This window comes from Hemicordylus capensis, chromosome 4 (assembly GCF_027244095.1).
Source record: "Hemicordylus capensis ecotype Gifberg chromosome 4, rHemCap1.1.pri, whole genome shotgun sequence".
In the NCBI taxonomy this organism is placed as follows: Eukaryota; Metazoa; Chordata; class Lepidosauria; order Squamata; family Cordylidae; genus Hemicordylus; species Hemicordylus capensis.
Window position 1 is genome coordinate 286929477 of NC_069660.1, and position 22049 is coordinate 286951525.

The 22049-nt window shown below is 43.4% G+C and overlaps 1 protein-coding gene across 5 annotated transcripts in view; it reads right to left on the reverse strand.

The window, feature by feature from the left end:
- RNF19A (ring finger protein 19A, RBR E3 ubiquitin protein ligase) overlaps window positions 1-21791 on the reverse strand; it is a 93959-nt gene extending 72168 nt beyond the window's left edge. The window contains exons 1-3 of one of the 5 annotated variants that reach the window (XM_053246518.1): window positions 21555-21791; window positions 21103-21172; window positions 16398-16511 (exon numbers count right to left, since the gene is read on the reverse strand). The gene's annotated coding sequence lies outside the window, so the exon portion shown is untranslated. Of the gene's footprint in view, window positions 1-16397; window positions 16512-19577; window positions 19964-20256; window positions 20279-20649; window positions 20969-21102; window positions 21514-21554 lie in introns of those variants that run through there. The other 4 variants (XM_053246522.1, XM_053246519.1, XM_053246521.1 and 1 more) reach the window with 4 other exon arrangements.
- Window positions 21792-22049: the final 258 nt, after the last annotated feature.

Consider the following 22049-nt stretch of genomic DNA (forward strand, 5'->3'; position numbering starts at 1 on the left):
CTGCAAAGCTAACTTGCTTCTTTATCTGCTTGCCAAAAGCCAGTTGTCCAATAGGGAACGATGGTTATGCCTTGCGCCCGAAGGTGAGCAACGATGACAGCCATGCACTTCGTAAAAACACAGGATGCTGTTGCCAACCTGAAGAGTAGGACATTGTATTGAAAGTTGTGATGACCCACTGTGAACCTCAGGTATTGTCCATGGTTGGGTTGGATCCCAATGTGGAAGTATGTATCCCGGAGAGCCAACATTCCAAACCATTCCTCCCCGTGGAGAAGAGGAAGGATGCTCTGCAGTGTCACCATGTGAAACTTGCTCACGTCCACATGACAGTTCAACCATCACAAGTCCATTATTGGTCTCAGTCCCCCATCTTGCTTGAAAACTTGGAAGTAGAATAAGTAAAAACCCCACCTCTGATCTGTCCACCGAACAGGCAATATCGCTCCCTTGTCCAAGAGAGTTTGAACTTCATCCATCAATTATGGGGATGCAGATCCTGTTGAACACCAGAAGGGTCTCCCAACTCGATGGCATAGCCCGTCTGGATTATGCGAAGGACCCACCGGTCTGATGTTGTTGCACCATGCGAAGGCATGACTTGACAACCTGATGTTGTGGGTGGCTAGTTTGTTTGTAACCTGAATAGAGCCACCGATTATATTGGCAGTATTTTGGCATAGAGTATTGAATCTGTGTTGAAAACATTTTCACAGTTGACTTCGATTTTTTAATGGATTCCATACTGGCATCTGTTGTTAAGCAAAATAGGCCCTTCCTATCGAAGGGCAAGATCTCAACCCTATTCCTCATGTCAGGTTGAAGTGCGGTTGACCGTAGCCAGGCAAGTCTTCTCAGTGTTACAGCCCCAACCAAAGCCTGTTTGGAAACCCCAGTTTCCGCTAAGTGCTTAGCATTGGCCAACTGCTGGTGTGCGAGCAACGTGAGCTTGGTGTGTATATCATTAAATTTAGCCAGGAACTCTTCAGGCGAAAGCTCAGCCTGTTGCTGGAAAAGATCATCCCAAAGGGAGTGCGTGTACTTTGCAAAGCAAGCAGTATAATTGGCTATTTTTACCACTTGACAAGATGTTGAATAGATTTTACGTCCCAAGGTGTCCAACTTGCACCCTTCTTTATCTGCCAGATTTAGAAGAAGCACAATCTATCACAATTGAGTTGGGGGAAGGATGTCCTAAGAGGAAATCATTCTCATCCTCCTGGATTCTGTATAGATTCTCCAGGCATTTTGATGTTGGGGCTGAAGTTTGTAAAGTTTGCCATGTGGATTTGGCAGCCGTAGAAATAACTAGAAATATGCGGAGGTGTACGGGTTGGGTTGAGGCTGTAGAGTTGAACTACTTATAAACTGGGCCCTCTACATCAAGGTCTTGTTTCTTTAGCTCCAATCCCAGAGGCAATGCCATTTCGGAGATTTGCCAATGATATGAGCACATCTCTTTGTTAAGTGGAACCTTATCTGAAGGCACCACCTTCAGAGGCAGATCCTCAGGGTGATCAGACAAAGTCGTGGCCGAAGTTGAAGAATCAGAATCGTCCGTCAACACCACATTGCAAGGTGTAGTAGAGGCAGGAGCCTTCTTTTTAGACACTGTTTGAGTGGTGGAGGAAGTGGTAACAAGTGTAGTTTGCGTTGGCTGGCTCTTGAAATGTTGAGGTTGAGGTATATCTGCAGTTTGAGTAGATACAGGAAAATGAAACCTGATGCTTTGCATTCATGTCCATCTTTTGAATACAAGAGGCAATTTGTGTCAACATTGAAGTCATAACTGGGATAGGTGTTGGGGTGACTTGAGTCAATGTAGAGAGCATTATGCAACAATGTAATCGGGATCGGTAACTCTGGAGGAGGAGTGATTTGAGTGGCCGTCGGAACGGACATCGACAGTTGATGTCGAGCCTTCCAAAGCTTGCAATCCTGGTAGTTGGAAGGGAGACCAGGGCAGGGTTGGACGGGGGCACTGAGAGGGTGGTGGAATGTATGTAGGGAGGGTGCCAGCTTTTTAGCAGAATGAGTACTTAAGGGTGGGAGTATTCATTGCTGCCGAGTGCGGCGGGGTGCAGGAGCACCCCGCAAGTGGGATGCACCAGGAATATGCCCTGTTGCCCTGTGGGCCAGTCCAGGCCTGGACCAGGGGAACGAAACCATGTAGTATCTCCTGCTCCTCCTTCAGTAAGTAAACCTTGTAAGGACGCGTAATCTCTGGCTGCCCTCCAGACGGTGGGCTGATATGTTGTGGTGTCGAGAGTTGACTTGTCAGTTGAAAGGCTGACAACATCGAAGCACCCAGAGTTTTTGGCATTGATAGACACATGCCATCATCTTCAGTATCGAGTCCATGGCCCAAGAATCCGTAGAAAGTGGCACTCGAAGGGGTACTTTCACTGGACTCCAACAAATTTAACAGCCTTTGGGCATCGCCCGGCTCCAGATTAGCCTGCAAATCATCATCCTCGACACTGATACTGAACAAAACCAGTGAAGGACGGGAGGCCTCAGCAATTGTGTGCGTTGCTGGAGAAAGGAACATTGGTCCTACCGTGAAGCGTTCTTTTTCCCTGAAGTAGGAGAGCCTCAGTAAGGGTAGTGAACTGCGCATGCCCGAGACAGAACTGGACCATGTGACTTGATTGTAGGCGGTCCCGCCTCCTAGTCCCAGTTCCAGGACTGTAGAGCGAGGAAAGGTAAGGTCCAGAGAGGAAGAGCTCCGTGTGTGCAAGTCTAGGAGACAGAAGTCTGTAGGAATGGAGACAAAAAGGCTAGAACAAGGGTCAGTCAGACAGAGCGAAGTAAGGAAGTCAGAACACTAATATAACCCTGAGAACCGGCTTACTATAATGTGAGTAGCTACCCCTCCCTACCAAAACCGCAGAATGCTATATGTCCTGCAGAACATCCGGGTGGGCCTGAGGCTCTCCTACTTCAGGGAAAAAGAACGCTTCACGGTAGGACCAATGTTCCTTTTTCCCCTGAGTAGGAGAGCCTCAGTAAGGGACATGCCCAAGCTGACAGACAACGTCCCTGGGAGGGTTAGGATGAATCTAGAGAACTTGCTGCAGGACCGTACGCCCAAATGCCGCCTGAGGCTCTGAGAATCCGGAAATTTTGTAATGGCGGATGAAGGGCGTTACGGAGGACCAAGTAGCGGCCCTACAGATTTCAGCTAATGGAACGTGAGCGGAGAAGGCAGCCGAAGTGGCCGCACTTCTGGTAGAGTGGGCCATGATCCTGCCTGGAGGGGGGAGACGTAGAGCCTCATACGCGAGAAGGATACAGGCCCTGATCCAGCCGGCTAAGGTGGGCTTGGATACTTTGTTTCCGAGGAAGGGAGGGTAAAAGGAAACGAAGAGGGAGTCGGACTTTCGAATTTCCTTAGTCCGTCTTAAGTACATTCGGATCGTCCTACGGACGTCTAAGTTGTGCCACAACTTTTCCGTGGGATGAGAGGGGTTAGGGCAGAAGGAGGGGAGGACGATCACTTGAGACCTGTGAAAAGGAGAATTGACCTTGGGAAGAAAAGTGGGATCCAAGTGCAAGGTAACTGAGTCAGATTGAAAAACGCAAAATTCTTTCTTTGCTGACAGGGCATGTAGCTCAGAAATTCTACGGGCCGAGGTGATGGCGACCAGAAAAAGAGCCTTGTAGGTCAAGATCTTCAGCGGAATGGAATCAATGGGTTCAAATGGAGGTTTGGTGAGGGCAGTGAGGACGCGGTTGAGATTCCAGGATGGGAAGCGTTGAATGGGTGCTGGGGCGATATTAGATGCCCCCCTCAGAAACCTCGAGATGTGCGGATGGAGGGAGTGTTGACCCGAAGAGGTAGCAGAGATGTCCAGGACGGAGGCCAGGGCGGAGGCTTGCCGCTTCAGGGTGTTTGGGTGCAGCTTCAAATCTAGGCCCCGCTGCAAAAAGGCAAGGACTTCTGGTACTCCTGCCTTCAAGGGGTCGAATCCCTGTAGAAGGGACCATTGAGAGAAGGCCTTCCAGGTGGCTTGATATATTATCTGCGTGGATGACTGTTTAGGAGAGCCGAATGAAGCTGGAACCCTTCCCACCCTGGCACAATAAGGAGGGCGGAGAGAGAAGGAATAGAATAGCGAGAAGCTCCAAAGAGATAAGAGAAGTTCCAGGAGAAAAACGTGCAAATTGCAGAGCTCTTCCTCTAACGTCCTGTCCCGAGCGAGACAGAACTGGAACTGGGACTAGGAGGCGGGACCGCCTACAATCAAGTCACATGGTCCAGTTCTGTCTCGGGCATGCGCAGTTCACTACCCTTACTGAGGCTCTCCTACTCAGGGGAAAAGGTGTCTGCTTCAGCATCACTGCTGGCAAAAGAGAGCGCTCTCTCGATGTCGAAGGGCTAGTGTTGACTTCGATCTCAAACCTGAGGGTGAGTCTCAGCACAGATTTGACCCCACAATTCGGACATATGGAAATGCAGGACAAGTCTGAGGAGTCCCAGTAGTCAACTGAAGGGTCGCTGGGGAAGGAGTAGCACAGGATGTAGCCTCAGTGGCAGTTTTTGAACTCTTCCCAGTGCTTCTTATGCGGAGGTGCTCCCTCTGCACCAGAGCCTGGATGTCGAGATTTAGGTTTCTTAAGATGGCTCGACTCCTAAAGAGGCTTGGGTGCTTTAAATGTATCAAAAGTAGTAGTTGTAGAAGTCTGGACTGAGGATTTAGACCAGGGGTGCATAACTCAAATACTCCAGTGGACTTTCAGCACATTAATGATTACAATAAATTATAAATGAAAGCAATTATTTATTATTTATTAAAAATAATAATGAAAGCTATTATTAGTTAACCACAGCATGAGGAGAGAAGAGAAGGCTACTCGCAACCTTTCCTCCTCCCTGCCCCTCATGCACTTTCAAAGCTTAATTTTGAGAGGGGGCTGACCCCTACCAGGGCCATGGGGCAAGGCAGAATTTTTGCAAGGCAAAAAGTCCCTGCGGGCCAGATCCGGCCCCTGGACCTTATGTTGTACAGGCCTGATTTAGACTGTGCAGTGGTTGTCCTTGGCACCAGCTTCGATACCGTGCTTGAGATCAACTTTGACACCATGCCCGATATCAAAGGTTTGGGGGATGCAGCTTCATCATAAAGAGCTGCCCTCAGTCGGAGAGCAGTGCTCTCTCCAATTTTTTTCATCTGTGTGCAGAATGAGTTTTGTTCTGGGCAGAAGTATTAAGGTAGTGTGTGCATATGCATTCAGAGTGGGGCCTTCCTGATTCAACCTGAGCAGGATCTAAAATTTACTGAGCGGACATCAAAAAAACTTGTGAGAGCGTGCACATGCGCATGCCTTAGAGTGAACACTGTCGAAGAGCTGTTTTTTCTCATTTGGTGCGAGAAAGTTAAGCAGATCTTACACGTAGAAATATTATGCTCTTCCCCCATACAGAGTAAACAGGAGTCATGATCATCAGCCAGCAGAAGCTTAGTGTTGCAGTTGATGCAACGTTCAAAAGTTTTATTTTTATCTATAGTGGGAAATAAGAAATTTAACTATACTCAAGTGAAAGTTCTGATCCGAGTCCAGTCCTTACGTCGTAGCCAAGAAATCGATCTATCGTTTCACCAAGTTGTAAGGGTTTAGAAATAAGAATTGTTTAGTCCAGTCCGAGGTCGAAATACATTAAACTAATCTATTTTTAATATTCTTTTCTCACAGGAAAGATCGTTCCGAGGAGCTCCGTGTCTGAGGTACCGACACAATGTCAGTCAGATAGGAATGGAGGTTAAAACGCTAGCCTGCCCAAACTGAAGAGATGCACCATGTGCAAGGGGCGGGGCTAAGCACTTAAAGGAGCCAGTCAATTCTGCCCAAATGGTTCCACGCAGGCATAGAACCTACTCTTATGGCTGCAATGGATCATGATCCAAACCAAAGTGCTTTGTGGTCTGTTCGATTTCCCACCCACCCCCACTGAAAATTATTTTTTCTACATAGCCAGGGAGCTTCTTAGTATTTTTATTTATTTATTTATGATTTCTATCAAAAATGGCTCAGGGCAGTTTACATTAAACACACTAAAATCAATTAACTGTTAAATCAAAAACTGTAAAAACATAAAACCATTATTGCAACAATTAATTAGTATGCAGAAACCAGTACAGTCATCCCTTTTTTTTGAGGTTTTGAGTATCAGTGACTGGGAAATTGTGAAAGGTCTTGCCAACCGCAACCTAAGTATCCACGGTTTCACAAGATATTTTTGAAATTTGGGGAGTCTGTATTCCAGGTGATATTTGGTGTGTTTTTTAGCCTACTTTCCAGTAGGCTAATGAGACCACCCAGTGTTCTGTGTGTGTGTCCGTCCGTGTGTCCCCCACATCAACTTCACAATGCCTGGACCAATATGAACCAAACTTCATATAGTTGTAGGGACACATAGGGATAACTCAATGTCGTGGTTTGTGATTATGTCATCCACCCCGATCCAAGATGGCAGACACATAAACTTTTGAGGTGCAAGTAAGCTAACTTGCACCTCAGTGCACCTCGGTAAGCTTAACCGATCTGAGCCAGATTTGGTGCAGTTGTACGGAGTGACACACAGGGACACCTCAATGGTGTAGTTTGTAATGATGTCACCCACCCCAATCCAAGATGGCAGACACATGAACATTTGAGGTACAAGAGATCTAGGTTGTGGACCTCGATTTGAACCAAATTTAGTCCAGTTGTAGAGAAAGTGAAAGGAAAGTAGGCTGATCAGTTCGTACTAGAACAACTTGTTCTGTATTTTTCATTCTTTTTGCAACCACAATTCCCTTAACCCCTTGTATCAAACGCTTTTCTATTGCTCGCCAACCACAAAGTTTTCCCGGAATGGAACCTTTGCTGTTGGCTGTACTTCATTTCTGGGTGGCTCCATTATGCTTGCAAACTGTTAGGTGTCAATCACGCATATTAAATGTTAGAAAGAATGATAGATATTTAACATCAACAGTGCTGTTACAGTTTGAGTGGGTGTCATATATAAGACTAACAGAGGTATATAAAAATTGAGTTACTTAGAATTAACATTGAGACTAATGATGTGTACGCTGAAAAACCTGTGTGTATAATGGAGGAGGGGGCTGTTTTCTCTGCCCCCCTTCCTTCTGCAGCCTACTGTGCCTCTTGAAAATACATCCCTTTTAGCACACATTATTCTAGATGTCAGCCACTGTAAGTTTAAAAGCTAGTACATTTTCAATGTGACCCTTAAAAGCTGAACAGGTTGACTATTCCCATATTAGTACCGTGAAATACTCTACAGATAAAAGCCCCTTTTTATTTTGTAGCGTATTTTAGCACAGTCATTCATAGAAAAGCACTTCTCTGGTAGCTAAAGGCATTAAAACAAAAGCATGACTCAGTGACCAAATGTTCTGCTGGCATATCACCAATGAACTCAATAATGTTATGCCAACAGAAGACACTGTAGCCTAATTCAGTTTATTCCTTAATCATACAAACATTCTCCTTATCATAATTTTTTACTTGCATAGACAATGCTGCCAGTTTGTAAGAAACTATTTTGCAGTTAGGCAACAAAAAACTCCAGCAATGTAGTTCTGTTAAAATACACAGAAGTAGATAAAAAATAAGCAGTGTTACGGAGTATTGTACACTAATACTGTGTAACCTTTTCCGTTATCACTTTATAAAGATTCTGTAGAGCCCCACCCCACACAACTGTAGATTTCTAGCTATTGGCAAACTAAGTGGTACAGCTAAAAACATAACAACATAACAGAGGGCTAAGAGTTCTACAAGGCTACAACTTACTGTCCTCTAGGGAGGCAAGAGTTTAACAAAAAAATCATGATGAATCTTTGACCTGCCCCTCCCCCTCCCCAGTAGTTACCATTGACCAAAATTTGAGATTCTGGAGCAAGAGAAGCAAAAAGTGTATGGAATTCATTTGACCTCCACCTTATACCTATCCTCATTAAATTATTTTTGAAAGCAAAGTTAGTTCCCTCGTTCTTCAAGAAGCAACTGATAATCCCAAAGATAATAGCCTGCTCTTTTGTACGAATAAACATCCAACACTTTTGTCCTTTTTTTAAAAAATAGCAAAAAAGAAAGAAAAGCCAAATAGCCATTATCATGAAATTCTTTTAATTAACAGAGGGAAAAGAATGACACAAACTACAATGAGATAGTCAAACCCTACGCATTTCAAGTTCTAAAGTCCACTTCAATCATGGAAATAACTTTCAGATTAGTGTTTAATGCTCACAAAAGTGAGAAGCTGCAAATCCACCAGCAACGCGGGATGGAAACTTTTCTGGTGCTATATTTTTCCATGGAAACATTTCAAATCCCACAAATCTAAATTTTACAGAACAATAATGGATACCAAGAGAGCATTAGACAAATTGGCATGTGTGTGCATATCACACAAACTGTATTGATATGTAAACAGAGGGTAAAATAAAACCAAAATACACATAATAATCCAAATGAAAATCAAGTTAGAAATTAACCTGACTGTTTCTTATTCAACTTGCAGAGCCAAAGTTGAAATTCTTATTCCATCTCAGAATGCAAGTGAAAGTAAAACTGAAACTGTGAGTTTGCCTTCACTTCAAGCAAACACAGGAAGTGCCATTTCTTCTCTTGAACTGGGGAAGCTGGAAGTGTTTATAGAAAACACAACTTATTGACTTTAAATCTTTAGAAGTATTCCAATAAAAATAATTTTCAGATAAAGCTTTGAATTTGTTTGAAGTAAGCATACTAAGTGTGCCTTATTGGTTTTCCCCCACCTGCCCGCCCAAATATTGCAGTTCAAATACTTGTGACTATTAGGAAAACTTTCGTAATATTTAATCTAGAATATGGTAAACAATACTAAAAAGAAGTCAAATAAATATGCCAAATCAAATCAGTTAATTATTTACAGTTGCAGAAAAGTTCCTCGAAAAAATTCTAGTAAGTTTCCCAGTTCATAATTTTGTGGGTGCAAGTCGTTCCATGAGTATTACACTCATCCTGCGGCAGCTTCATTGGTTACCCGTCCGCTTCCAGGCTAGATTCAAGGTGCTGGTCTTGACCTTTAAAGCTCCACACAGCTTGGGGCCGGGGTACGTGTCGGACCACATTCACCCATATGAATCTGCCAGGGCCCTCTGTTCATCTCAGGCCGTGCTCATGGCCCCATCACTAACAGAGATCCAGTTGGTGGGGACTAGAGACAGGGCCTTTTCGGTTGTGGCCCCTCAGCTTTGGAACGCCCTCCCTGAAGAGCTCTGCCATGCTCCCTCCCTTAATGTGTTTAAAAACCATCTAAAACACACCTTTTTAAGGAGGCTTTTTAATGCTCCATCCATCTTTTATCTGGTAGGTTCTTTAGTTTTTAGTTTTTATAATTTCAGTTTTTAACTTTTAAAATAACTTTTAATTTGAACTTAATACTGACGGTAGTTTTTTACTTAACTTTTAATTTGTTTAGTCAATTTGTTTAATTTTATTACTTATTGTATACTGTATCTATTTTATTGTTGTGAGCTGCCTCAAGCAGTAGTGTACTGGAGGAATGGGATATAAATATTTTAAATAAATAAATAAATTACCCAGAAAAATTGCTTCACTAAAAGTCACAGGTCAGAATAATGATGAAGGAAGTGAAAATGTAACTGGATAGTAAGGATGTGCCCGAATCATTTCGAGCAGCCATGGGCGGGGATCGGTTCCTTTAAAAACCAGTTCCTTGAAAAACCAGAGGAGCAGATACCTGCTTCTCTGCCACCCCACTGCCTTTCCAGGCACGGTGCTCACTTTCCAAAAGACCGCATGCGGCTGCAGTGCTGCTCCCTTGTGCATGCCAATGCCATGTGCAGGCTGCTGGCAGCAGCACTGCAGCTGTGCGCAGCCTTTTGGAAAACAAGCACCGAGCCCAGAAAACCGGTGGGGTGGCAGAGGAGCAGGTAAGGACCTGCTTTTTAAGGGAACCTATTCCCAGCCCACTGAACTAGTTTGGATGCAGGTGCCCAGGCCAGTTCAGCGCTTCCCCAATGAACCAGTTCGGGCACATCCCTACTGGATAGTGACATGAGTTTATGTAAGCTGGGTATGATATTCAAGAAACTAAGAATCCTGAACAAGTCTCCGAAAGACCTACCATAATATTTTATCATATTTATGGCTTATTCTTCCTTCACAGAGCTCAGTACATAAGTTTATCCTATGTTATTTCCCCAAAATACACTATTTAGTTGGTTACACAAATAGTGAGAAGATAGTACCCAAAGGAGGAGAATTCTCCTCATGCAATGGGGCTTTCCCACTCCCTCCTCCCCACTACAGTTCTTTGTCCTCCAACATATGCTCAAGGGTAAGGGGATCTTAAAGAATAGTGCATGACAGAATGTGGCAATGAGTGGGTTGTAGCAGGAGTAGAGGGGAAAGGAACAAATCAGGACACTACCTTGTAAGCAAAAATGACTTTCCACTCATTCAAGGCACCTTTGGATATAACCCAGAGTATTTAAACCCATGTCTCCATGACCAAAGTCCAAAAGGCTATGCAGTACACCAAACTGACTCTTTAAGAATGCATAAAGAAAAGGTATAGTCCCAGAAGAATAAGGGGGAGCAAGTCAAGTGGCTTATTTTATGCAGCACAGAAAGCAACTTGAGAAATCCACAAAGACAACAAGAGGACACATTCAAAGGGTAGCCGCTAGGACTGATATCAGATTTGAAAATATATATATTCAGAGCCACAATCATTTTGCAAACGTCAGTGCAAGGTCCAGTGCTATTTAGCATCTTTCTTAATTTCTGAATGAGGAAGCAGACAGGTCATTTATCAAATTCATTGAGAATACAAAACTGGGAAAAATTGGAAAGACTTTAGGGAAGGCTGAATAAATTAAAACTCTCAATGAACAGGGAATTTAGCAGATTGTAACACTGGAGGAAAACATCAAGACCATACAACAGTTTAGAAATGGAAAGTGGTAGTTTAGGGAGGCTGATTAATCTCCTGCCTTTGAGGTTTTCACAAAAAGATGATTTGGCATCTTTTGGTTTCACAAGAAGATGGTTGGGCAACCATCTGCTGAGGTACATTTAAGGTATAAGATGCTGTCTTTAGGAAACAGGGTTGGCCTAGATTACAAACTGAACACTGGTTTCCTTTCAGACTTTACTTTGTGACCAAGTTAAAATTAATACCACCAACACCCCACCCCCACCCCAACAGAAAACTTAATAATGCTCTGCCTAGATGGGGGATCACATTATGTGGTCACTCAGCACTTAATCAATCAATCAGATGGGGGAAGGACAACTTTAAAAGCGTGGATAAGTTATACCACTTTTCTTAATTTATGCTGGCCTTGGGCCGAAATAAACAAACCAACAAACTTTTCTTAATTGTAAGGCTTGGGAGCCAGTGGCTGCTCCTATCAACCCTAAGTGCAACTCCCTGACTGTTTATCGGGTCTGTATAAAACTTTGGCGACAGCTGAATACTCTGCACAGTTCCCCTTCCTACCACCAACCATTTCCACTGGTCTTTTGCCCAGTGTTGATGGGCTCCGAGTCCTTTATGGGAAACTGAGCCTTCTTGAATCTCTGCACCAACCTGGAAGACATGCACAAAATGGTGGGAACTGTAGCCCTTCCCCCACAGAGCTCTTAGAAGGGCCCTCCAAACACTAAGAAAAGCACAGTACTTTGCGGAGGTCAGCACAGTGGGAAATAGCCCTCACAATGAAGATTTTTTTTGCCAAAGTGGCTTCTGCTGAAAAATGGTGAAGGTCACTGAGTTATACTATCCTGTTACTGCTTAAGAGCAACAAGTAGCATATACAGGTTGAGTATCCCTAATCCGGACATCCGGAATGCTCCAAAACCTGGAAACCACCACGGTGTGCGTCCGCAGCACCAACTTGTTGCAGCTGAGCGCCTTGTAACAAAACAAAAAACAAAACGCCTCAGCTCACTCGCTCGAACGCTAGAGACTTTAAATAAAACCTAAAAAAATTAAATACAGTATACAATAACCTTTCGTGTTTAGATTTGGATCCCATGCCCAAGATATCTCATTACAATATGCAAATATTCCAAAATCCAGAAAAGTCTGAAATCCAGAACACTTCTGGTCCCAAGCAGTTCGGATAAGGAATATGCAACCTTACTAGATTTCTGCAAGGCTGCAAGAAAGATGTCCAATTAAGATGTTATTGGCAGTCTATGAAGCATTCAATGTAATTCGTTTGTACAGAAGATATATTAATATTATGTTAGGTAGAAGTCAAGGCCTCAACTGCTAGAATATACCACAATTAAAACTGTACTTGCATATTCAACTGTCAGATCTCACAGGATATAAAAATATGGAGAACAAAAAGCAGGAAGAAGATACTTCTGGGGAAGGAAGGAAGATAGCTAGCTAGCTATTTTTCAGTTTCCTTAGCAGTTTGACCATATTTATCATGGGCAGCATCCAGACTAAGACTAGCAGGACCAAAAAGGTATATAAGGGAAGAAGCCATTTTTGCCTAAACTTCCTTCCCTCTGTAAAGTGTGCCATTGAGACAGTGTCGACTTCTGGTGACTGCAGAGCCCTGTGGTTTTCTTTGGTAGAATACAGGAGGGGTTTACCATTGCCATTGCCTGAGCAGTGTCAGATGATGCCTTTCAGCATCTTCCTATATTGCTGCTGCCCTATATAAGTGTTTCCCAAGGTCTGGGAAACATACCAGTGGGCATTTGAACCGGCAACATCTGGCTTCCTAGTCAAATCATTTCCCTGCTGTGCCATTAGGCTACTATTCCCTCTGTACCCACCAAAAATATATCCTTGAGGTTTGGGATCCTCAAAGACATATTTTCAGCAAACACAGGGGATTGCCAATCAAATGGGGGGGGGATAGCAAATGTTGTCCTTTCTTCCTGCATAAGAAGTGTTCCACTCATGTAAATCTTAATCTGGATGTTGCTCAATGTCTTTGCAAAGCCAGAAAACTCTGTTCAGGGACCTAGATAGCTAACACTTATTTCTGACACTGGTTTGCATTGCTACTTGGTTATACTAAAGTGCTAAACACTAACTTAGCAGATATCTTACTTTCAGTATTTTCACAGGACACAACTGGGACTCAAAACTACATGCAGAAAATTATCCTGGATTTAAGAGTGGTTAGAATTATATGGCTTTGATTTACAATATGCAATATTCTTCCTATATTCTCAGACCAAACAGGAACACCACCAACATAAATGTTATGGATATAAATCAATTAATGCCCTGTTCTTTTTGTCACAACTGTGCTTTCTGCTACACCCTTCCCCTCCCTTGATGCAAATGCTTTGTGGTTATTTCCTGTGCACTCATTGGGGTTGTTTTCTTCTTATGATTTATCCATGAGGCTAATATATGAACCAAACCCTGCTCACAGACCCAAGGAGAAAAGCTAACACATAGATACAGTGGAACTTTGAGATGTAAAAGTAGGAAAATGGCAGATGATTAAATGTAAGAAAAAAATGAAAAGCAAAATCACATGACACACAGGAATATACTTCTATATAAAATACAACCATTGTGTAAAGAATGTTGGCTATACTTGTGCCATCATGCAACCAGCCATCTGCACATAACCCACAGAAGTATTTACAGCTAGCATGTTAGACTCCTCAACTACCACATTTTAAGGATAGCAAAATATACTTTTAAGATAAAGTTATTTCAAGTCTGAATTACGTCTAGCAGTACCAAATATTCAAACAGAAAGAAGCAAATACAGTACTTTACACTCAAAGTAGGGCAATCTTGTCCAAAATAAAGTCCACATGTGTTTATAAAACAGACTATTATTCCTGTAAGCTATTTGATACAATGGGCTAGGAAGAATACAATTTTAAAAACTGAAAAGCTTCTAGACAGTTCTGGTTTAAAATGAATGACATGGCTTCTATTAAGTGTGAGAAGACAGAGATGCAATTTGTCTCAGCTGATACAGATGCATCAGGCTCAAATTTTGCCATCAAACTTCCTCTGTTGACGTAAGCAGTTTCTACTGTGCAATGAGATCAGAAAAGCAAACCTTTCTTCTCTCTGCAGCAGCCTCCAGGGCACAGCCTAGTTTATCCTCAAAAATGCACAGAAGTATTAGAAGAGATGGAACAAGAGAGCCTTAGTTTTAAAGCAAGCCTACTTCCCCACTGAGCCCAAATATCCAGAGGGCTAAAAGCAAGGTGGCCATAATACTGACTGACAGTTTTCAAAGAGAAAAGCTTCAGTTGTGCTACTCCTGTTAAAAGTCATTGAGAATTTGGTAGAGTAGCTCCTTGTAAACAAGCAGCCATTCAGGAATGTTTCACTAGGGAAATGTACCGGAAACATAGACTTGATCAGCTGAGCTGTTTGCTAGTTCCTAACTCCTAAGAGACTCCCTCTAACTTCTTGCTGAGGATTTCTTCAGGGCAATACCTCTTCTGTAAAGGAAGCAAGTTACACAACATAAGGAAATAGCTGTGTACACTAGATGAACAGAAGTTCTTGCTAAAGAGTTAGGCCATCTTTTATATCTACTACAAGTATCTTGCAATTCCTGTGCTGTGGCTACCTACCTACCAACCAATCAAATCAATACCTTTATTTTGGACTTTGACCAGCATAAAGTAAAATTAACAGCTGTAGCATTAAAAGCAGTCTATGCCTACAGGTGGAGATGAAATGGAAATTTAGTAAAAAAATAAAGTGATGACTGTATACTATAATAATACTAAAATATATTAAGAGGGCTACCTACCATAGCAAGAGTGAATTCTAGCATCTACCTCCATGGGGATCCTTTTGGAATGATTCACATCAAGAAAACCACATGAGATATGGATTTTCCAGGAATCTTAAGTGAAAAGGAACATCCCTCCCCAGGTCCTGCCTATTGATATATTTAGGGGAATCCCTGTTTTCATATATGTGAAATAACTATTTTAATATTTTCATTGCTAAACGCACCTTTTAAACTAGAATGTTTCTAGACTGACCAGAGCTAGAATACTAGATTTTGCTAGCTGACTGCCATAGTCTACATAACAGAAAACACAAAACCACCAATGACTGTATAATGTGTATTAACCATTTATTTTACACTCTTGAGAGATTTCCTACTCCTTTTAATTGTAATCCACAAGTGTTTTTGCTAAGAAGTTTAAATACAAGTACATCTGTTATCTGAAATTTAGGTGATGGCCAGAACAGAAAGAGACGGTGCTCAGTTTCTAACACAGAACTGAATATATATAAGTTTTTGCAAAAAACACAACTTGATGGAACTCCCAAGAGCAATTCCTTGAAGATAATTCTGCTTTTGTGAAAATAAAAAGCAAATTCTGTGCAACAGCAGTAGTAATAGAGAAGGAAGTGGCAACTGGCAGCCCTGAGGCAGAAGCCAATTTGTGGAAAGCTACCAATTGGCCTCAGAGTGCTTCTGCCACTGCTTTAAATCATGGTGTGTGTGTGTTGCGGGGGGGGGGCGGTTCGTCACTGCAGCACAGTTTCCAGACAACTTCATGCTAGTCAAGGCAATGTTAACACTGAATAAGAGGAGAAAAGGAAAATAGATGGTATTACTACAGCTGCAGAGCAGACATGCAAGTGTCCTTTATTGCTTCCAGATTAAAAGGAAGCAAGAGGGTGCTTGTCTGGTTATCCAGCAGCCATGCACAATTCCACCTGATTCTCCTTCCATTCAGTGTTAACTTTCTCAGCTCAACCAGAATGAAGATGGGGAAAAAACAATGCTACTGCCCCCCTCTGTCATCATCAGTTTTACTACCCACTATGTATGTTTGATGTAAAGAGCTGTGGTTAAAGGATCAAGAACTATTGCAAACCTCACCGTCCCTCCCCCATTACAGGTCTATGAAGGTGCTTTTAAGACTGCAGAGAAGGGGCGATACACTGGAGGTGGGAGGACAAACTTGCTTTGTGGCTAGATTAGCCCAATGGCCAATATTTTAATTATAAACCACGCTTCAGTGAATGCTAAAGGTGGGTAGAAGAGCAGCATTATAAGATATGTCATGCAAGCAATAATTAAACTAAGATTCAGTTACACTTTCAACTTGTCAATTGTTTGTTCTTTGATGATGACGTTTTAGTCATTTTATGCAATGTTTCCTTCAACAAGGGTTATCCTGAATGGGTAGCAATTTAAATACTGATCTTGTAATTTTAAACACTCAAAGGAGAGTTCTGTTTTTTAAAAAAAAATCACATTTGTCATGATGCCGCTGAAAGCAAAGTTTGGCAATTACTCAACACAACTCCTGTACTTTAAATACAGAAAATAAAAAGGTACATGAATTAATGGAAAAATACTATAGTTATTGCAAAGAAACTCAAGAGTCATTACCTTCTTGGAGGAAGTCAACCTCCATGTGACACTCAGGAGTATGGATTCAGCAAGGGAACATCAGCTATCATGCTCAATCATGAAATGCAGCTATCATGTGAAAGTGAACTGTTGCTGAAATATGGACATGGAGAATAAAACACAGTATTAGTATGCCATCTCCTTTATGAACATGCCAGCATAACAAGAACAGAAGCAGTCCTCTTAACACTAAGCCAATAAGATTTGGATTTTTTAATAAAAGCAGAAGATTGCAAAGTTACTGGTTTTAGTATGGGGTTTGCTTTTTCATTTTATTTCATTTTCATTTGCTGCCTTCCCAACAGCAAAAAAGATAACGCCCACAATTCAAAAGTTACAAACCTGCAAATGCATTGGATTTGTGTGTTTTCTCCTTAGTAAATGAAGGTGCAAATTGATTTTTAACACTCTTAAATTTCAGCAAGATTGGCAATTTTCTGCAAAATACTAGATATCATTTCTAAAAGAGAATGGCTACAGAATTCAGGTAGGCCATAGCTTAAAATAGATATAGAGGAGATGATAGAGTGGATTATGTAGAAATCCAACAGCCAAATATAGTTATTAAATAAATCAGAAAACAGTTGACCTTCTGCACTGCTCTTTCCTCACATTTTTAGCAGCAAATGTCAACAATGCATTTGATTAGAATACATTTTGCAAATTTTAAAAAACTGCACCTAGAGCTAGGTATTTACATGCTCAAATCACCAATTCACTCCCCCACTTCTGGAGCCACATGATTTCAAAATCTGATGTTCCATTTTTGCTGTTGTTTAAAAGAGCATTTTGTCATTTTGGTTGTAGTTACATGGTTTAAAAAGTGAATTTATGTAACCATCCATTTTAAGTCATGCACAGTTACAAAAAAACTGCTTGCGCAGGAATTTCATTTTAGCCTCACTAGGATGGGAATGCCTACCACTGACTGATTGCAAGGTCAAATGACTTAAGACAACCAGTCTTAAGGGAGAAGAAATCATATTATAACTATCCTTGTTTTTATTTAATTTAAGCCAGTTATATTCAGAAGTTGGGAAGGGAGGATGAGATACAAGTAGAAGAATAACTTAATCCTTGGTAATGTGGAAGCACAGGAGTCTCCACCACACAGAAAATCAGGATGAAGGGATTATGCAGACTTGGCCTCAAGGTCTCATTGTGGTGTTCTTGTGTCTCTCAGAATGAGTCATTTCCATACCTTGTCTCAAAATTAACTGAGGATTCCTCTGAAGGTTTAAGATGTAACCTAATAAATAGGATTCAAATTAGCAAAGCTGTCCCCAATCTACTTGCCTTTTACCTCCTACTTCCTCTCAGCATCCTACCATCTCAAGAATGGAAATCAGAGCTCTTTTTAACAGAAGGTTGCCAGTTTGCCCGCTGGTATGTTTCCCAGACTATCGGGCAGCAGTGATATAGGAAGATGCTGAAAGGCATCATCTCATACTGCGCGGGAGGAGGCAGTGGTAAACCCCTCCTGTATTCTACCAAAGACAACCACAGGGCTCTGTGGTAACCAGGAGTTGATACCGACTCAACGGCACTCTACTTTAAAATAATTTGTATACTTAATATGGAAAATTTATTTATTATTTCTCTGTGTAAACTGCCCTGAGCCATTTTTGGAAGGGCGGTATAGAAATTGAATAAATAAAATAAAATAAAAACATACCTGTCCCCTGTACATAGAAGTATACAAAACATTTCAGGATTAATGATCAAACCAATCCTCTACTCACATTATAATTGCAATCCTCTACTCACATTATAACTGCAAACACATTTCAGCTTGGTATTATATTATAGATCACTGAAAAATATTAACTTTGCCCCCTAATATTGACACCTTTTTCATATATAGAAGCATTTACAGAAAAGCCCCATCACATCAAGATTTTTCTAGTATATGAGTTTTCAGCTGTTGACGAACCCAAGTAATTAAATAATTAATTATTCTTAACAAATTTCAAAAGTTCAATTTTATTCATTATAAATATTTTCTTAGTCTTAAAACTAAGTATTTAGTTTTTTTATATTATTGGCTACTAGTCTGGTGGCTATAGGCCACCTCCAGCCTCAGAGGCAAGATGCCTCTCAATGCCAGTTGCAGGGGAACAACAGCAAGTGAGATGGTATGCCCTCAGCCAGTGTTCCCTCTACTCTAAGGCATGCACACGTGCCTGTGCTCACAAGTTTTTTTTTTAATGTCCGCTAAGTTAATTTAAGATCCTGCTCAGGTTGAATCAGGAAGGCCCCATTCTGAATGCATGTATGCACACACTGCCTTGATACTCCCGCCCAGGACAAAACTCATTCTGCACACAGATGAAAAAAATGAGAGAATACTGCCCTCAGCTCTTGCCTCTGGGCTTCTCAGAGGCATCTGGTGGGCCATTGTGTGAAACAGGATGCTGGACTAGGTAGGCCTTGGGCCTGATCTAGTTTTTATGTTCTATTAAAACTTCTTTAACTTATACCCTATAAATGCCAGAATAATACCTCTCTCACACACACACAGACCACCAGTGCTTGCAATAAATTTCAAAATAATAACTAAGTACTTTTTGAATATCTGATCTGTGCCTATGCTATTTAAGGCATATTTACTAAAATATGAATGAAAACATTTTATTCTCTCTCGCTGTAAATAATAAATAGTGTACAGTGGGCCAAGAGTCAAGTCAGAACCCAAAAAATAAAACTTTCCATTTCTATCTTTCAAAAACTTAAAAACAAGGCAGGATGCTCAAGTCATATGATTCGCACATCCAGTACTACAAACCCACCATTCCCTTACACAAGCACTCTCTGACCTTTTCACAGAACTCTCCTTAGTGACTACGTGACTATCACTGAACATAGTTCACTGTACGTTCAACGTAACACACCAACGCCCACAAAAAGTTAAACTGCTGTGACTATCAAATCAAAACAAAGGTGAATTGCAGCAGAAGTTACACTACTATCAATTCTTTCCCTGCTCCTCAATCTTTCCTTACTTCACAAAGGGAAGCATTCCAAACTGGTCACTGAAGGTGCACCCTTAAGTTTTGGTTTCTAACTGAAAAATACACCACAAGAACCTTCATGCAGAACAGCCAAGAATGCTTGCTGGCTGAATGCTAACAGGAAAATTCCACATTACTTTATGCTGACCTTCTAAGCAATTCATTTGATGAGGAATGGCTCTCTTCTTTTAGCAGATCAGCTTTTAAAGAACACTAGGTCTGTGTGACTCTTGTGGATTAGCGTTAAAACTCCCACACTGTGTCTACTTGTATGACAAATCTCTCACTTCTGTACTTACACTAGCCTGCTAGATTGTGTTCATTAGGCACTTTTCTCCCACTATTATCACCTGATCAGACCCACAAGAGTTCCACTGTGGTAAAATGCTAGTATGGCCATCCACAAGACTAAGTTGCTAAAATCCTCCTCCTTCTCAACATTCCTTAACTGACAATTACTACACAATCCAAGGAAATATTAGAATATTTCTATCTGCCCTTTGGATACTAGCTTTTCAAAAGGGATTACATACGAAGCTACATAGCTACTACAACCTCCCCAAAAGGAAAGGGGGGAGGGAGAGAGAGAATTAAGACTATTTTGCAATTTGAAGGAAAGTTACAGGAGGTATAAATTAAGAGGAAAGACGTTAGATCCCTACAGCCTTTCTAGGGTGAACAGACTGCCAAACGCTCTCTTCCCAAAGGAAGATCTATGGTGGATATGGAAAGTTTCTCCCCCTTTCCCGGCCCTGGAGCTGGACTTCCTTTTTCAGTTTGAGCTGTGTACCTGTCTACCGCCCTATCCTTTATCGGAAGCCCCATACCGGCGTAAAAAGGAACGCTGCTTTTTTACAGTTATCACCCCCCCTTTTTTTTGGCGGCGGCGGGGGTGGTGGTGGTGCGTTTTCAGCTGTTTTCCAGACATGCCCTTCTTGTACAGTTACAGACTCTCCAACGGGGCTGCTTGAGGGAGGAGACCGACCAGGCGTCCAAAGTCCTTCCCGCAGAAAACTTATTTGGGGCGGAAACGATGAAAACGGGAGCAGCGGAGGGTGGCGTCGTGGATGTTTTGGGGCTCTCCCTCCCTACAGATTTCTTGCTAAGGGAGGAAGAAGAAGAAGAATCCGCGCGGGAGGGAGGGAAGGAGAGGGCGGCGGCGTTGGCGTTTTAAATCTCTCAGAGGATTGTCCGCGGCCGGGGGTGGGGGGTGGATTTACCCGGCGGTTTCGGAGAGCGAGTCGGGCCCCGCGGTTCGCTGCTGGGCTCCCCCCTCTGGCGGCCCAGCCGGGGAGCTGAGGGGAGACAATGGCCACGATGACTTCACCCTCCAGCAATGTGAGGAGCAGCCACGGCCGCCGCCTAATCCCCGCTCAGCGCCCGAGAGGGGCAGCAGCCGCCGCGACGGCGACCGGGGGGAAGCCCTGCTTGGAAGCGCTTCCTCCTCCTCAGCCGCCGCCGGCCAACTCACGACTCGAGAGCGGCAGTCTCGTCTCCACCAGCCTCCCTCCGCTTCGCCTCCCCGACCGACGAGGGGCTTCCCCGCCGGGACTCCCCTTGCCCGGGCCCCACCCCCCTCGGGGCTGCTCGCTCGCCCGCCGCTGCTGGGGACACACAGCCAAGGCCTCCAAGCCTGCCGAGGCAGATCCCCGCCACCTCCCCGACGCCGGTACCTTTGACTCCGCCGCGGCAGCCACCCCGCTCCGCCCGACTGGGCCCTGCCTGGCCCCGCGCAGGAAATGCCTGTGAGGGGGAAAAGAAAGCGAGCGTGTCAGGCAGGCGAGCGGGGGAGGGAAGGCGGGGGAGCGAGGGAGGGGACGGAGGAGGAGAGACGCCACCACCAGGCCGCAGGCAGGCGGGCCGGCTGGGCTGGGCTTTTCCCGGCCCGGGGGAGGTCTCCACTCTCGTCGTCCTGCTGCTGCTGCTGCTGCTGCTCTCCTTTCTTTCCCTGTTGAGATCACAGACGAGGCGGAGTTGAACCCGGTTCCCGGCCCGCTGGGGAGGGTGAGGTCGTGGAAAGGAGGGAAGTCTCCTAGGCGCTGGCGGCAGCATTGGTTAGCGTGCTGGAGTTGACGGTCTCTGGGGTTGTCCCTTCCTCCCCTGCCCGCCCTACCTACCTACCTACCTGCTGAAGACCCCGGTGGGAGCCTCTCACAGCAAAAGTTAAAGCACACAATCGGGGGTGGGGGAGGGAGTCCTCTAGCGCCGGGATTCTGGAAGATCGCGATGCTGAAGACCTTTAGGATATACAGCCTTATTGGGATTTGCTTCTGAGTTCCTGTGTGTTTGCTCGAAGCAGGAGGTAACCCTTTGCGTTTTGACCTGGGAACAAGGGTGTAGCTATAACTGAGCGAAAGGGTTCAAAGAACCCAGGCCGGGCCCCCAGCTCCTGAGGGCTTTCCAACTCCACGAATCCCTGTTTTCTTCATTATCTCCTTCACTCTAGAGAGAGGGGTGAACATGAGCCCCTTCTCCCCTAGCTACGCCCTTGCCTGGGAATGAGCTTCTTGGAGACCCAGCAGGGCTTACTTCTGAGTAAACATGCCTAGGATTGCACTGAAACCCTATTCTTTAAAGTGGCACAATAGTCGTCCAGTCCCCCCTGCCTTTAACTTATTTT